This window comes from Pecten maximus, chromosome 16 (genome assembly GCF_902652985.1).
Source record: "Pecten maximus chromosome 16, xPecMax1.1, whole genome shotgun sequence".
NCBI lineage: Eukaryota > Metazoa > Mollusca > Bivalvia > Pectinida > Pectinidae > Pecten > Pecten maximus.
The window spans coordinates 8563175-8582537 of NC_047030.1; the positions used below are offsets into that span (position 1 = coordinate 8563175).

Here is a 19363-nt window from a genome sequence, read left to right on the forward strand (position 1 = left end):
GTATTTGGGCCTATCCTAGTCACAGGGACCTGGACATATATTAAGAGTCTATGTGTATTTGGGCCTATCCTAGTCACAGGGACCTGGTCATATATTAAGAGTCTATGTGTATTTGGGCCTATCTTAGTCACAGGGACCTGGACATATATTAAGAGTCTATGTGTATTTGGGACTATCCTAGTCTCAGGGACCTGGTCATATATTAAGAGTCTATGTGTATTTGGACCTATCCTAGACACAGGGACCTGGTCATATATTAAGAGTCTATGTGTATTTGGGCCTATCTTAGTCACAGGGACCTGGACATATATTAAGAGTCTATGTGTATTTGGGACTATCCTAGTCTCAGGGACCTGGTCATATATTAAGAGTCTATGTGTATTTGGACCTATCCTAGACACAGGGACCTGGACATATATTAAGAGTCTATGTATATTTGGGACTATCCTTGTCAAAGGGACCTGGAAATATATTAAGAGTCTATGTGTATTTGGGCCTTTCCTTGTCACAGGGTCCTGGAAATATATTAAAAGTCTATGTGTATTTGGGCCTATCCTAGACACAGGGACCTGGACATATATTAAGAGTCTATGTGTATTTGGGCCTATCCTAGTCACAGGGACCTGGACATATATTAAAAGTCTATGTGTATTTGGGCCTATCCTAGCCACAGGGACCTGGACATATATTAAGAGTCTATGTGTGTTTGGGCCTATCCTAGTCACAGGGACCTGGACATATATTAAGAGTCTATGTGTATTTGGGCCTATCCTAGTCACACGGATCTGGACATATATTAAGAGTCTATGTGTATTTGAGCCTATCCTAGTCACAGGGTCCTGGAAATATATTAAGAGTCTATGTGTATTTGGGCCTATCCTAGTCACAGGGACCTGGACATATGTTAAGAGTCTATGTGCATTTGGGCCTATCCTAGACACAGGGACCTGGTCATATATTAAGAGTCTATGTGTATTTGAGCCTATCCTTGTCACAGGGACATGGTCATATATTAAGAGTCTATGTGTGTTTGGGCCTATCTTAGTCACAGGGACCTGGACATATATTAAGAGTCTATGTGTGTTTGGGCCTATCCTAGTCACAGGGACCTGGTCATATATTAAGAGTCTATGTGTATTTGGGCCTATCCTAGACACAGGGACCTGGACATATATTAAGAGTCTATGTGTATTTGGGCCTATCCTTGTCACAGGGACCTGGACATATATTAATAGTCTATGTGTGTTTGGGCCTATCTTAGTCACAGGGACCTGGAAATATATTAAGAGTCTATGTGTATTTGGGCCTATCCTTGTCACAGGGTCCTGGAAATATATTAAGAGTCTATGTGTATTTGAGCCTATCCTTGTCACAGGGTCCTGGACATATATTAAGAGTCTATGTGTATTTGGGCCTATCCTAGTCTCGGGGACCTGGACATATATTAAGAGTCTATGTGTATTTGGGCCTATCCTTGTCACAGGGTCCTGGAAATATATTAAGAGTCTATGTGTATTTGGGCCTATCCTAGTCACAGGGACCTGGACATATATTAAGAGTCTATGTGTATTTGGGCCTATCCTAGACACAGGGACCTGGTCATATATTAAGAGTCTATGTGTATTTGGGCCTATCCTAGTCACAGGGACCTGGATATATATTAAGAGTTTATGTGTATTTGGGCCTATCCTTGTCACAGGGACCTGGTCATATATTAAGAGTCTATGTGTATTTGGGCCTATCCTAGACACAGGGACCTGGTCATATATTAAGAGTCTATGTGTATTTGGGCCTATCCTTGTCACAGGGTCCTGGAAATATATTAAGAGTCTATGTGTATTTGGGCCTATCCTTGTCACAGGGATCTGGACATATATTAAGAGTCTATGTGTATTTGGGCCTATCCTTGTCACAGGGTCCTGGAAATATATTAAGAGTCTATGTGTGTTTGGGCCTATCCTAGTCTCGGGGACCTGGACATATATTAAGAGTCTATGTGTATTTGGGCCTATCCTTGTCACAGGGTCCTGGAAATATATTAAGAGTCTATGTGTATTTGGGCCTATCCTAGACACAGGGACCTGGACATATATTAAGAGTCTATGTGTATTTGGGCCTATCCTTGTCACAGGGTCCTGGAAATATATTAAGAGTCTATGTGTATTTGGGCCTATCCTAGTCACAGGGACCTGGACATATATTAAGAGTCTATGTGTATTTGGGCCTATCCTAGACACAGGGACCTGGTCATATATTAAGAGTCTATGTGTATTTGGGCCTATCCTAGTCACAGGGACCTGGATATATATTAAGAGTTTATGTGTATTTGGGCCTATCCTTGTCACAGGGACCTGGTCATATATTAAGAGTCTATGTGTATTTGGGCCTATCCTAGACACAGGGACCTGGTCATATATTAAGAGTCTATGTGTATTTGGGCCTATCCTTGTCACAGGGTCCTGGAAATATATTAAGAGTCTATGTGTATTTGGGCCTATCCTTGTCACAGGGATCTGGACATATATTAAGAGTCTATGTGTATTTGGGCCTATCCTTGTCACAGGGTCCTGGAAATATATTAAGAGTCTATGTGTGTTTGGGCCTATCCTAGTCTCGGGGACCTGGACATATATTAAGAGTCTATGTGTATTTGGGCCTATCCTTGTCACAGGGTCCTGGAAATTTGTTGAAGTCTATAGATGTGTATTCGGACCTTCTCTAGTATGTTTAGCACATTTTCAGACGATTTGATTTCGTCCGAGTGTGTTTGTGAAAATGGGATAAAAACGACATCCCTCGGTATTCTTTATATGGAGGAGAGTTGTCCTCCCTTCTCCTCATGATAAACACCTACGGGTGTCACCTCTACCCTGATTTTAATCCAACCCCCTAAAAACGTCCGAAAAAGTACTTTATACACTAGGGAAGGTCCCATAACACATCTCTATACTGTAACAAATTCGCAGGTCCCTGTGATCCTTATGTGTGTGGAGCATTTATCAGGGACTGCAGTCAACAGAGAGGGGTGAAATTGTACCGAATGCTAATCTGGATTCCACTGTCGAGAATATTTTACCCACTAGGATACGTCAAAAAACAGGATACGTCAAAATACACACAGACTGTAAGAAATGTTCAGGTCCCTGTGGTCTCTATGGGCTAGTGTTATATGATACACTCTTACCCCGAGAGGGCTTCTCTTTCTCACACTCCGACATTAATATGTCTGAAAACAAACCAACGATTCAGGAATCTGGCTATACTTATGAGAAATAGTAAATATCATTCACATCATTTTCAACGAAAATTAATTATTTCTGATATAATTATCGTGTCATTATGAAATACCAAACTATTAAGTCAGACTCATATGGTTGTACGGAGACGATGGAGGCTATTATTTTGGAATTAATTTCGTTGTTTCGCTTTTTTTTTGCTAGGGAAATAACAGGAGTAATGACAAAAGGAAGTATTAAACATTTCCATTATTTCCTCACAACTGTAAATTATTATTTTTTGTTATTCCGCTGTTAATCTACAGCATCACCAGAAATTAAAGTGAAGAGGCATGACTTCCCCCAATAGGCTAGTGACAACTGTCAGAGTCCCCCCCCCCCCCCCCCCCCCCCGAATAGGCTAGTGACAACTGTCAGAGTTCCCCCCCCCCATAGGCTAGTGACAACTGTCAGAGTTTGTCCCCCCCCCCCCCCAATAGGCTAGTGACAACTGTCAGAGTTTGTCCCCCTCCCCAATAGGCTAGTGACAACTGTCATAGTTTGTCCCCCCCCGCCCACTCTTTATTAAGTGATTAATTACACGTAGGAGTTGGGGACGACGCCTGAAGTCAGTCCCTTTGACCTTGTGACACAAACAGGGATAAGAAGGTAAACACGTGATATTAATGTCGGACTGAACATCATTTATTAATTACACAAGTTACAGTGAAGGTTCGTTTCTACCTTACTATAGAGTCATTATGTTGTATCATTAGTAGATAGAGACATTTCACCGAGCTCGGTCTCAGGAGCCGTGAAAAGGCGATGTGATACCACAAAATAGACTTAAATCAGTAAAGTAAGACTTACTATTTTAATTATTTATACAGTTTTATCATGCCTCATTTCGTGAATTTAATCAGACGATTTATTAAAAAAAAAGACATATTGTGTACAATATTTCCTCCTGTTCCTGTTGCGGTGAAAATAGGACCAAGAAAGAGCTAAATATATAATCTAATCAACGAAATGGAGTTAAATGTAAAGTATAACCAACGAAATGGAGCTAAATGTAAAGTCTAATCAAAGAAATGGAGCTATGCACAAAACTCACCAAAGAAATGGATCTATGCACAAAAACTCACCAAAGAAATGGATCTATGCACAAAATCTCACCAAAGAAATGGATCTATGCACAAAATCTCACCAAACTCACCAAAGAAATGGATCTATGCACAAAATCTCACCAAAGAAATGAAACTAAACACAATGCAAATGCATGTCACCAAAGAAATGGTCCTAAATTCAAAGTCTAACCAAAGAAAAAGAACTAAAAATAAGCATTGAATGAGACCATCTGATATGCATTTACAATTCAAATAAATTTTCTACATGTTAATTAGTTGTTTGTCTTAATCGATAAAACTAGCATAATTCAATACTCCACATAAATATTTTGTTTGTGGGTCCAAATGCATCTGTGTATCAGGTACAGGATATTTATTTTAGGCCCCCGAACTTAAAATACCAAAAGTTCCCGGATCTGTCGATGTTCAATCATTAAGCGAGGATTTCTATCTCGTGAGCAGGGCCCTTGGTCTTCGAACTTGTGTCACGTGATCACCAAACAGTGAAACAGGTGGAAATATGTACTAGTTAAATGTACAGGATCGCAATTCTAAACATTTTACGAAAATGACAGCTGCAAATACATTGTTCTGTCAAGATCGACATAAATAAGAAAACGGACTGATATTTCATAAAAAAATCTATCCATGAAACTTAAGATATAACAGGTTAGGAGACAAACATTTGGTGTCCCATTCGCCATCGTGTTTTCGCTCCTTCGCGTTTAGGTCGAAGGAACGAAGGAGCGATATCGGGAATTTGGCCCTGACGGAACACCATACAAACCACAGGGACTTGAGAGTTAGTTACAGTTTACATGTATTTGGACCTCCCCTAGTGTGTATAGCACATTTTGAGACGTTTTAGTGGGCTAGATTAAAATTCGGTAAAAATGACACCCCCGGTGTTCATATATACGAATATTAATCTAGCCCCCGAAAACGTCTCCAAATGTGATCTACACACTAGGGGAGGGCAAAATACATGTAAACTGTAACAAATTCTCAAGTCCCTGTGATACAAACATCTCAAGATCGCTACAGCTCTGGATAGTGTCGCTTTAAAGACGTGTACAGTTTGTTTACACGTACCGTATCACCCTGACCCCCGGGCGAAGAATCGAGTTTACTGAATAGTTGTGGTAAACCAATATCGACCCGTACATACATACTGTCCATATCCTACTAAGCAGTACATCCAGTCACAAATCGCATGAGTTATTTGGACGTTAATTTCAGCCCTGTAACTGAAAGATCAGATAAGAAGAGTAAACTAATAACATTCAGCATCAGAATGGTCACGGATCAGTGAGAAGGGTTCCACTTCATTGACTTGTCACTATTTTTGATAACTTTACAGACCGTAAAATAGATGTTAACTCAGAAATGATAACCCCTAACCAGTGTACGAGAAGTGATTTTATGATTGAACCATTTAGAGACATTATAGGACGGTCGAGAAAGTACTGTGTTAGATGGTAATGGGTCGATAAAACGGCATACGGAAAGTTACATTTCAGTTAAATAGAGACAGAACTGGACCTTTAAACATATGTCCGGTGTGAAGCCAATTCGGTTACACCTACTTATATACATGTATCACATAAACTCCACGCAAAAAACGCATATGACCTCCATTAATTGTGTAAGTACAATATACATGTGAAGAAATCCAGAATATGCTGGTGCTGATGGTAGTCATTGAACTACTTAGAACGTCGCCTAAGTGTTTGCTACTTACGATGGCTTCACTTTATTTGAGGCAGGATGACAAGCTTTGAAATAACGCAGATACATTGCGTTCATAGCCTTTTTGTTGTTTTTCTTGCAAGTTTGAAGTTACAATATTGTTTTCGCTTTCAGAAACGAGTGACTCATAGTACTGCTGGGTAGTCTTTAAACGGCAGACAAGTTTTCTGATATGTAATGTACATTGAACACCTAATAGTCCAGTGGTGTCCATAAAAATAATTTACTTGTTCGGACCAACAAAATGTTTCTCTTCTCTGTATACCAAGACAGGAAGTATTTTGTACGGATCAGGGACTCCCTGTAGAATTCTAAATTGATGTGTTATACGTGTAGACGTTTGAAAAAAACAATGGCACGTCCTATATGACATCAGCTGTCTTTACGGCACTTTATCCACCCCGTGTTTGTTCGTTTTCTAGTTTTGACAATACACTCATGGATGTCTATTTCACCCCCGTTCAGACACACTGATAATATGGTCATAGTTGCCATGAGGCCTGAACATCAGGTACGTTTACGTTCGAGAAAATTACATTCACTTGGAGGTTTTGTTTGGCAAAATGATATCGTTTTTTATATTCGAGAAGAGTATATATGCTTTTGACCACAGCACATGTCCTTGCAAAATATGAAAGATAAGTCTTCTGATGTTCGTGAAAAAGGACCATGGATCTAGGTAGATGTGCACAATAAACTCAAAGTTAAAGTTAAAGTGTTATACATTTTGTAATTGCGAAACAGATTATATAAATTTATATCATTAACTCTTGATAACCCGGATGGAAGCGCGCGAGTCTCTTACTATGGGATGAAACTGGAGTACACGGAGGAACCACGTGGTCAGTCAGGTGACACCAATAATTTCCACGCCCGATCGGGGAATCGAGCTTCGTTCGCCTCGGTTATAGACAAGTGAATTTTCCATTTAGGTCTAAATTATAACACAAAAACGGACTGTCACAAAAAGAAATCGTCAAATTCAAACTAAAAAGTTAATAAGTAAAACAGTGAAAGTTATGTTACAACATTACCTATAGACCTATATAATGTGCGTGTATTTATGAAAATGATTAATTCGATACAATTGTATTTTGCAGTTCGTTTTTTTTTCAAAATTGTACAGCCTTGGTGATAAGTATCTATCAAACATTGACCTGATGTAGATATCTCCAGGCGTCTGAGGTAAGTATGGTTCTGTTTGTTACGGAACTTGTAATATATACACCGGTCCCATCCGGGAAATAATGCGGTCAGTAGACTGACCAAACACGAGATTGTCCGGAGGCTGTCCGGATGATGGGTGGTCAGAGACATCTCCATAGATCATGTCACAACTACGTTTGGAGCATGGCATTACCGGGACAGGAACGGAAGAGACCAAATGAAGATACTAAAGAACGGGGCCAAAGGAAGGGCCAAAGAAAGGGACCAAAAGAAGGGACCAAATGAAGAGACCAAAGAACGGGGCCAAAGGAAGGGACCAAAGGAAGGGCCAAAGGAAGGGACCAAAGAACGGGGCCAAAAAACGGAGCCAAAAGAAGGGACAAAGAAAGGGACAAAGGAAGGGGCCAAAGGAAGGGGCCAAAGGAAGGGGCCAAAGGAAGGGGCCAAAGGAAGGAGCCAGAGGAAGGGGACAAAGATAGGGGTCAAAGGAAGGGACAAAGGAAGAAACAAAGAAAGGGATAAAGATAGGGGTCAAAGAAAGGGATAAAGGAAGGGCCAGGGAAAGGAGCAAAGAGATCAAAGAAAGGGCCAAAGGAAGAGGCAAAGAAAGGGTCAAAGGATGGGACAAAGAAAGGGCCATAGATAGGGCTGGAACAAAGGAAGGGACCAAAGGAAGGGACAAAGAAAGGGCCATAGATAGGAACAAAGGAAGGAGCAAAGAAATGACTGAATGAAGGGATACATGTATATCAGTATTCCAAATCTCACAGGAAAACGTAAACAGACGGACGGATGGGCGGTAATGTTTTTAATTTCCTGAGTAAATTTCAGCTGCGGAAGAAAGTAACGCCAGTTTTTATCTCCATATAGATAGAGCTGAACTGTAATATGACAACATCATTACCCAATAATGTTAATGTTAATACATAAAAACTGGTGTCACTAACTAAATAGTTTCACGCATCCTCGGCTGGGCCGATCTGTGTCAAACTACTCATGTTGATGTAGAGTATACTGTAGCAGGTCTGTGTGAATGGCACAACTTACACTGGTATGTGGAGCAGATGTGGCATATTCCGTCATTGAGACTTGAAGCCCCAGTTCCATCAATAATCCTTAACTTTAGGTTCTTACTCCGTTGACTTACATTTTCTATTGAAAATCCTTTTGAAAAGCAATACAAAATAAAACCCATTCCCCTCAAAATTCAGAAATACATATACTTTTCTATGGACAATTCAAAGTAAGTAACCAGGGCCAGATTCATTCGTCCGCTATAGGGACCGACTACCTTTGATTTGTGTACTTTTATTCTAGAGTGAAGTCATTCAATCGTGCACTTTCCCGTTGCTTAAACTCTGAAATACGACCCCCCCCCCCCCCCCCCCCCAAAAAAAAAACCCCCACTGGTAGTGTTTATAATAAATAGGTACTGGTGTCCCCCAGCCGTTTGTAGTGACCCGGCATTAGTGTCCCCCAGACGCTTGTAGTGACCCGGTACTAGTGTCCCCCAGACGCTTGTAGTGACCCGGTACTAGTGTCCCCCAGACGCTTGTAGTGACCCGGTACTAGTGTCCCCCAGACGCTTGTAGTGACCCGGTACTAGTGTCCCCCAGACGCTTGTAGTGACTCGGTACTAGAGTCCCCCAGACGCTTGTAGTGACTCGGTACTAGAGTCCCCCAGACGTTTGCAGTGACCCGGTACAATATAGCTCATACCCAAACGTCATCCAGATGTTTGTAGTGACCCGGTACAGTAGAAATGCTATGCTATTTTGGTGATATTTATGAGTCTATAAAAAGACAGTTTTACCCACCTCGCCTCCTACAGCTGGCAAATATATCGCCATATACATAAATGTCAGCACATTTAAACGCACCAATTTTGCCGTTATAAGTCGGTTAGTTAAATGTCATACGATTTATCACACGAGCGTCTCACGCGCCCTAAAACGCTGTACAATTCAGCTCAATATCAGCATCATATTTTGACCCTTCCTCAATATCTAACTCTCTCCGATGGTTGACAAGAATTACACGTAATTTATATGTCTCGTCTGTGCCACTTTGTCAGTGCAGGTTTTGTGAATCCAAAACTCACTAAATTCCCCTCCCTTCTAAAAAAACCCCCCCAAACAATCAAACAAACAAACAAACAAACAAAAACCAAAAAATTAAAAAAAAAAAGAAGAAAAAAATCAACTTGATGACATGCAAGCACCATGCCATACGTTAAAGACATGTATAGATAAAGATGCATTGCAAAATAAAAAAATATCAACTTTTGCAAAATAACTAATTCTCAAAATTCACCTATATATAAATATGACATTGTACAGGAAAAAAACACAAATCTTTCTGAAAAGTGATTAAAAATACATTTTTACATTTGTATTATAGAATTCAACCCAATTTGATTAGGAATTATTTTGTAAGCCAGTTGGATGAGCATTAAAGAAAAGTAACACCGTAGTTTTGTCGAAGGCGAGACAAAAATTAAGTTGTACATGTTTATGGGGTCCACTTTACGGAATCACGTGATGACAAAGTTTGACAATGAAATAACAAGAATTCAGAGCAGTGTATTATTTTGGGTGTGGATCTAAATACATTTACCAAAACCGCCTAACTGAATGTGGGAATGGCATACTTGTTTCAAACATCAAGTTCATCTGTTTTCGATAACAATCCTACATCTTTATAGTTTATAGTCAAAAATATATGATAATGCGGTCGCTCACATATCAATCCGATTTCGTGTCATTATGTTTTAATACCAAACAACATAACCTGACCTTGTGTGACCTTTCTACATACCATACATACTGTCTATATTGTTATTTTCGAGGGGTACTGTAAAAATGGAAATATTCGCGGTGTGGAAATTTTCGCTTATTTCGCTATCAGTAAATCTCCGCGAAAATTTCCACACGCGAATATATTAACACATACAAATACTAAATATAAAAGATACAAGTCAGCGCAAAAAAATCTTGACGGCGGGAAAATATCCACACCGCGAACACTTTGGAAGCTGGCTTAGCGAAAATTTCCACACGCGAAAATATCCACTTTTACGGTATCTATTTTCTCAATTGAAAGTATCAGATACTGAAAAAATTATAGTCTGTTTCATGATTTCCACGAAAACCAAATGCCTGGTTATTCCGTCATCAGGCAACATCCTAATTCTCATTTTGAGGATTTGACCTAGATAAACATGGCGCGTGTCATCGATGAGGCAGAAGACGCTTACCCTGCCGATACACCTTGTCTTGTTATCCTGATACTGGTCTCATTCGCAAATCTATGTTTTGTTCGTATTCTGCCTTGTTTTCAGAATTGTAAATGATAATTTCGTTTACATGCCGGTATTCTCTGCTTATTTAATTATTTTTTTATTATTTATTTTTATTTTACCGCGAATATATGAACCATCTTATGATATCATCTTCACAGTACGTTAAGTGAAGGAGGACGATCTAAACTTGATCGTATAACTTACCTGAATGTAACTGGTTTTAGTAAACACTTCATTGTACATTGTATACATACTGATTTCCGTATGTAACTCGCCATTGACAAAGAATTCATGTTTTATGACTGCACGCCTAGATGGAGATGAATTTTGAATTTTACAATTTGTATACATTGTAGCAAATGTAACTTAGTTAGTGAAACGTTCTAATTTAGAAGCAACAACTTAAATATTTAGAGTGTAATATCCTGTCGTGAACGTTAATTTGAAACTTGCCGATGGTATCTTGTTATTTCCACTCACAGACATCCGTTATTGTGGCGAAACTTTCATTTAACATGGGGTCGTGTGCTAAAACAAAATCTGTATAAATACTAAACATGCACGTGTGTGAACGAACGGGAGAAACACCCGTGACATTTCCCTCCTGAACACCCGAGGGGAATCCCCGGCGTGATAATCCCTGGCTCTACCAACTGAGCCGACTTCCTAAAGAGATGCGCTGACCAAATCCTTTTACAAGTGAAAGTGATCATACTGACTAATTCCAAGATTTATGAGTACAAAACAACAAATTGGTCATGTTCCCAAACTTATATCACAAACTGTCCAAATAAGATAGCTCAATCCACACTGACCATGTTTCAAAATACACGGGCATTTCACTAAACTGGCCAAATACGTGTATATGTACTGTTTATTGGTACCGCACACGACACTGACCATGTACTCAAATATACGGGTACCGCACTCCAAACTGACCATGTACTCAAATATACGTGTACCGCACACGAAACTGACCATGTACTCAAATATACGGGTACCGCACTCCAAACTGACCATGTACTCAAATATACGTGTACCGCACACCAAACTGACCATGTACTCAAATATACGGGTACCGCACTCCAAACTGACCATGTACTCAAATATACGTGTACCGCACACCAAACTGACCATGTACTCCATTATACAGGTACCGCACACCAAACTGACCATGTACTCAAATATACGTGTACCGCACACCAAACTGACCATGTACTCAAATATACGTGTACCGCACACCAAACTGACCATGTACTCAAATATACGTGTACCGCACACCAAACTGACCATGTACTCTAATATACGTGTACCGCACACCAAACTGACTATGTACTCAAATATACGTGTACCGCACACCAAACTGACCATGTACTCTAATATACGGGTACCGCACACCAAACTGACCATGTACTCTAACATACGTGTACCGCACACCAAACTGACCATGTACTCTAATATACGTGTACCGCACACCGAACTGACCATGTACTCGAATATACGTGTACCGCACACCAAACTGACTATGTACTCAAATATACAGGTACCGCACACCAAACTGACCATGTACTGAAAATATATGTGTACCGCACACCAAACTGACCATGTACTCAAATATACGTGTACCGCACACCAAACTGACCATGTACTCAAATATACGGGTACCGCACACCAAACTGACCATGTACTCAAATATACGTGTACCGCACACCAAACTGACCATGTACTCAAATACACGGGCACCTCACACCAAACTGACCATGTTCTCAAGTACACGGGCACCTCACACCAAACTGACCATGTTCTCAAATACACGGGCACCTCACACCAAACTGACCATGTTCTCAAATACACGGGCACCTCACACCAAACTGACCATGTTCTCAAATACACGGGCACCTCACACCAAACTGACCAAATACACGGGCACCTCACACCAAACTGACCATGTTCTCAAATACACGGGCACCTCACACCAAACTGACCAAATACACGGGCACCTCACACCAAACTGACAAAATGCATGTCTTATTGAATACCTCACACCAAACTAGCCATTGATCAGTGACCATGTTGTCAAATATATGAATACCTCAAACTTAGTGACCATGCTCCCGAATAAATGTATATGGGTGGCCGGATATACACTGTGTGCTAGTACTGTTACATGTAACATTCAGGTGTACCCGTACAACCCCATCCCCTCTTCCTCGTCTCCCATCTTCCCTGCTGCCCCCCCCCCCCCCCCCCCCCCTCTTCACAGCCTTTAATGGCCACAGGGACTGGGTACATATTACCTATATTACAATATACAGATGGCGAGGTTGGGATAGGTGACAAGTCCCTGTGATAGTGACTGTGCTTTATAGTCAGTATACCATCCCCGTATACCATCTTTGTCAGTAACAACAAACCACATAATAGTCAAATGTTATATCATAAAACAATGAAATTCAACATTTAAGTAATGCACATATCTATTTCTGATACATACAGCCATCATAATACACATATTTATAAACCTTTTTAAAATTATAAAGTAAACATATAAGAGAAAATGTAAATACACTTACCTCCTGCCGTACTTAAGAGACAATTAAATCCACCAACTATTTCACACACAGCCCGTACCAATAACAGACACACGGGCCGTTTTTCTAGCTGAAGCTATTATACACTGACTGTAAAGCCCTTTAAAACATTAAACAATGCAGATAATTTCATTTTAAACGCTCCTAGTGGCACACTGGTGTCCCACACAATACTTCCATACTGAATATCAGCTAGATCAAGTTCTCCTGTATTTCCGTTTTAATGAGGCAAAACACAGGCCTTCCTGTTGTCGTCTTAATTATTTCATATAGAGAGTAATCCGGACTTAAACCACGTTAGGGCTTTTTATCATATACAATAAAAAAAAAACAGACTACTAAATATTTTCATTGATGTTGACGGTAAATATTAGTAGTAGGTATATAAGTGTAACCGTCACGGTTGAGTGACCATGCCTATGTATATCGTATATCTTGTGTATTGAACGGGTGCATCTACCCGTGTAGAGGAATTTTCACCTGTTACTGTGTATGATCGACACATGACCTGGCCAATTGATAGTCGAGGACAAGTACGCACTGGGGCGTGTCGTGAAGACAGTGCGTCCCGGGGGGTAGGGATATTTGTCACGCGATTTGCGTAACTTGACGTATTACACTAATTAAGATATTGACTATCTTCCGATGTTGCAGTAAATAAACATTGATAGCGCTAAAGTTGACGTAATTATTTTGTATGTAAAGCTGTGTTATATATTACGATTATTAATTCTTCTGAACAAATCAATGCTTAAATAATCTATAGAACATGATATTTTATATTTTAATGATAACAAACTATTTGTTTTATCAGTAACTGCTAGGAATCCAACAGCCATGACCTCCCAAGTCTCATGTTTAATTTTGGTATTGAGTTAAATCTTACAGAAAGAAAACGAAATGATGTGGTAGGTGTAACGAAGTGTACTACCTTGTCAGCGTGTACTGTGACTTGGCCTGGCGATGTATATGTACTATAACTTAATGTATCAGTCATTTCAACGTGATAGATAGAAATTAATTGGTCCACTAGATTAGCACGTGGACAACCATTGGTATTATTGGGCCTTACATGTAGATAGCGGCCTCTTTCATCTCTGGTCACCTGAGATAATCACAGGTGTAAAACAAATATCGAGTCTGTATGCAAATTTAAAGGTGGTTTTTACGATTCCCGAATTCGCAAAGTAGCAAAATAGACTGTACTCCAAATACTCCAAAAGAAAATAAATACCTACAGACTGCAAATATTCTGCAATCACATTACATGAAGTGTATAGAAAAATCAAGGGGGGGGGGGGGGGGGGGGGGGGGGGAGCCATAGGGGAGTCATTGCAGAGGACGGAACGGTCATTGCATAGAGCCCAAAGGAAATGGTGTCACAGGGGGCATACTAGAGAGGACGGTCAAAATGGAGGGCGCAAAGAAAGTCGTGGTAACAGGAGGCACAATTGTCCTTGCAGAGAGCGCAAATGGAAGTGGAGGTCACAGGGTGGAAAGGATGGAGTGGTCTCTAGATCTGCTGGAGTGCAAGCAAGGGTCGGTCACAGGAAGCCATAGGGGAGTCATTGCAGAGGGCGGGGCTTAAGTGTCGGTCACAAGGGTGGTGGTGGTGTTGGAGGGGATGGCCATTGCAGAGGGCGCAAAGGAGGTGGTGATCACAGGGGGGAAAGTTTGGAGTCGTCTATGTTGAAGGCGCAAAGCAAGGGTCGGTCACAGGTGGGGCAAATGGAGGGGACGGTCATTGCGGGGGCACAACAGAAGTGGAGGTCACAGGCTAAAAAAGATGGAGAGGCCTCTAGATCTACAAGTGTCCGCTAGATACACAAGAAGGGTTGATCGAAGGTAGGGGCCGACAGTAAGGGGCAACCGCTAGATACACAAGAAGGGTTGATCGAAGGTAGGGGCCGACAGTAAGGGGCAACCGCTAGATACACAAGAAGGGTTGATCGAAGGTAGGGGCCGACAGTAAGGGGCAACCGCTAGATACACAAGAAGGGTTGATCGAAGGTAGGGGCCGACAGTAAGGGGTAATCACTGGATACAAAAGAAGGGTTGATCGAAGGTAGGGGCCGACAGTAAGGGGTAATCACTGGATACAAAAGAAGGGATGGTCGAAGGTAGGAGCCGACAGTAAGGGACAATAACTGGATATAAAGGAAGGGATGGTCGAAGGTAGGGGCTGACAGTAAGGGGCAATCGATGGATATAAAGAAAGGGATGGTCGAAGGTAGGGGTCGACAGTAAGGGGCAATCACTGGATATAAAGGAAGGGATGGTCGAAGGTAGGGCCCGACAGTAAGGGGCAATCACTGGATACAAAGGAAGGGATGGTCGAAGGTAGGGGCCGACAGTAAGGGGCAATCACTGGATATAAAGGAAGGGATGGTCGAAGATAGGGCCCGACAGTAAGGGGCAATCACTGGATACAAAGGAAGGGATGGTCGAAGGTAGGGGCCGACAGTAAGGGGCAATCACTGGATATAAAGGAAGGGATGGTCGAAGGTAGGGGCCGACAGTACGGGGAAATCACTGGATATAAAGGAAGGGATGGTCGAAGGTAGGGGCCGACAGTAAGGGGCAATCACTGGATACAAAGGAAGGGATGGTCGAAGGTAGGGGCCGACAGTAAGGGGCAATCACTGGATATTAAGGAAGGGATGGTCGAAGGTAGGGGCCGACAGTAAGGGGCAATCACTGGATACAAAGGAAGGGATGATCGAAAGTAGGGGCCGACAGTAAAGGGCAATCACTGGATACAAAGGAAGGGATGGTCGAAGGTAGGGGCCGACAGTAAGGGGCAATCACTGGATATAAAGGAAGGGATGGTCGAAGGTAGGGGTCGACAGTAAGGGGCAATCACTGGATACAAAAGAAGGGATGGTCGAAGGTTAGGGGCCGACAGTAAGTGGGCAATCACTAGATATAAAGGAAGGGACGGTCGAAGGTAGGGGCCGACAGTAAGGGGCAATCACTGGATATAAAGGAAGGGACGGTCGAAGGTAGGGGCCGACAGTACGGGGCAATCACTGGATACAAAAGAAGGGACGGTCGAAGGTAGGGGCCGACAGTAAGGGGCAATCACTGGATATAAAGGAAGGGATGGTCGAAGGTAGGGGCCGACAGTAAGGTGCAATACCTAGATATAAAGGAAGGGATGGTCGAAGGTAGGGGCCGACAGTAAGGGGCAATCACTGGATACAAAGGAAGGGATGGTCGAAGGTAGGGGCCGACAGTAAGGGGCAATCACTGGATATAAAGGAAGGGATGGTCGAAGGTAGGGGCCGACAGTAAGGGGCAATCACTGGATATAAAGGAAGGGATGGTCGAAGGTAGGGGCCGACAGTAAGGGGCAATCACTGGATATAAAGGAAGGGATGGTCGAAGGTAGGGGTCGACAGTAAGGGGCAATCACTGGATACAAAGGAAGGGATGGTCGAAGGTAGGGGCCGACAGTAAGGGGCAATCACTGGATATAAAGGAAGGGATGGTCGAAGGTAGGGCCCGACAGTAAGGGGCAATCACTGGATATAAAGGAAGGGATGGTCGAAGGTAGGGGCCGAGAGTAAGGGGCAATCACTGGATATAAAGGAAGGGATGGTCGAAGGTAGGGCCCGACAGTAAGGGGCAATCACTGGATATAAAGGAAGTGATGGTCGAAGGTAGGGGCCGACAGTAAGGGGCAATCACTGGATATAAAGGAAGGGATGGTCGAAGGTAGGGGCCGACAGTAAGGGGCAATCACTGGATACAAAAGAAGGGATGGTCGAAGGTAGGGGCCGACAGTAAGGGGTAATCACTGGATATAAAGGAAGGGATGGTCGAAGGTAGGGGCCGACAGTAAGGGGCAATCACTGGATACAAAAGAAGGGATGGTCGAAGGTAGGGACCGACAGTAAGGGGTAATCACTGGATATAAAGGAAGTGATGGTCGAAGGTAGGGGCCGAGAGTAAGGGGCAATCACTAGATACAAAGGAAGGGATGGTCGAAGGTAGGGGTCGACAGTAAGGGGCAATCACTGGATATAAAGGAAGGGATGGTCGAAGGTAGGGGTCGACAGTAAGGGGCAATCACTGGATATAAAGGAAGGGATGGTCGAAGGTAGGGGCCGACAGTAAGGGACAATAACTGGATACAAAAGAAGGGATGGTCGAAGGTAGGGGCCGACAGTAAGGGGCAATCACTGGATATAAAGGAAGGGATGGTCGAAGGTAGGGGCCGACAGTAAGGGGCAATCACTGGATACAAAGGAAGGGATGGTCGAAGGTAGGGGCCGACAGTAAGGGGCAATCACTGGATATAAAGGAAGGGATGGTCGAAGGTAGGGGCCGACAGTAAGGGGCAATCACTAGATACAAAGGAAGGGATGGTCGAAGGTAGGGGCCGACAGTAAGGGGCAATCACTAGATATAAAGGAAAGGGATGGTCGAAGGTAGGGGCCGACAGTAAGGGGCAATCACTGGATATAAAAGAAGGGACGAGCCCAAAATGGCCTCAAAGGAGGATATTCCTTAAGAATAGCGGCTATTTCGGAAATGTATGGTTGATTTTGTTTGAAAAGCTTTTTCAAAGCCTCGAATACATCGAGTAGTCATCGTTTTGAGTATCTAGTTTCCTTTATTTTGCCATATCATTTGTAAGTCTACGGTGTCTACAACCATATTTTGATATTGTGATATAAGTGTTTGTTGTAATATATTTGGTAAATGCTCTTCATTAATTTTGCCTTTGTTCAGTTGCCATTTATATTGTTCATGAATGCGAACTGAAATCAGTTTTATGCTTACATGTAAATATATTGGTACATGGTTTTTTGTTTTTTGTTTTGTAATGGTAGTTGTTCAAGCTTATTATTGATGTTATCCATATAACACTAAAAAATCCCGGTATAAAGTGTATGTCACAAGCTAACACTGAACCACAATATAAAAAGGCTTTTAGCGAATTCGTGTGATTTATTACAAATAATAATAATAGCCTTGTGGTAACAGAGCGCCACACATTGTACTGTTAGAGGGACGTATATATTAATGTAGTGTTTGTTTATAAAACATGCACTATGTAATTCGAGAGGATTTCAGACCTTATTTATACAGTAATCATTATGGTTTTCCTGTGGTAGTCGAATTCTTGGAGTGGGGATGCTGGGTGTGGTACAAATGTCGAGATTAGAAGTTTGGAAACTGAAACTAGAGACTGGATGGTTAGAAGGGGCTTACTTACAGTAGGAGTGCTCCTTCATATAGGAAATTTATTTATTTATTTTACAACAATTGCGAAACAGGTTATATAAACTTATATAACTAATCATTTAAACTTATATTGCTAATCACTGTTGTCGGCCCGTATGGTAGCACTGCTTGGTTGATATGTAGATATAACAATAATTTGTGTCTGCTGGGGGTGGGGGTGGGGGTGGGGTGTGTGTGGGGGGGGGGGGGGGGGGGGGGGTGTGAGAAGGTGTTGACTTTCGGTGGTACCCAATACCTGAAACCCACCAACCAACCCCAGGGAGGGATTGAGTTAGGCGTGACCCCCCCCCCCCCCCCCCCCCCATGACTTGGTCAATATTTGTGGGGAGTGGGGAAGGAGTGAGTTGTGATTGGGGCGGGGCGGTGGAGGGGGGGGGGGGGGGGGGGGGGTCAGTAAGGGGGTGGAAGAAGTTGACCCACAATACCACATCCCACCTAAATTCGCTCGGTCACTTATAACGTCGTTGAATAACTTACCGTTAAACAAAGTTCTACCACTGTCTACAGTATAATCCACATGTCACATAGTCCCTTAGGATCACAGATGGTCAATGTAGACTCCGATACAGCGCGGAATTAACATAGCTCCAAGATAATTCCTGATAATGGTTACATCCCGACACATCACAAAATCAGTCTAAGACAAGCACGTACGGATCAAATGGTCATTAATCCAAAACTACCCCATAAATCAAACACGCGCGAATCTTATAGTGTACTAGATCTTATATAGACAGTCCAGGTGTTTAAATCCGCAGATCTGCAGTCTCGCCATAAAACCATTCTACCCGATCACAGGGACCAATTATGTTGAGATAGGGACACATTTGGACATGCACCGTTCAACACTACGTCTACGATTTCGTTTCGTTTCCTTATTTTGTTACACACTGTGAACATTAATCAAAGAATTAAAGGCCGACCACCTATCTTTATAAGTATTGTCATCTTACACAAGCA

The 19363-nt window shown here is 42.1% G+C and overlaps 1 protein-coding gene across 1 annotated transcript in view; it reads right to left on the bottom strand.

Annotated features, from left to right (window-relative positions):
- LOC117345042 overlaps positions 1-13334 on the bottom strand; it is a 95285-nt gene extending 81951 nt beyond the window's left edge. Inside the window, exon 1 of the mRNA XM_033907978.1 lies at positions 13133-13334. The gene's annotated coding sequence lies outside the window, so the exon portion shown is untranslated. The remainder of the gene's footprint in view (positions 1-13132) is intronic.
- Between the last annotated feature and the right edge of the window lie 6029 nt (positions 13335-19363).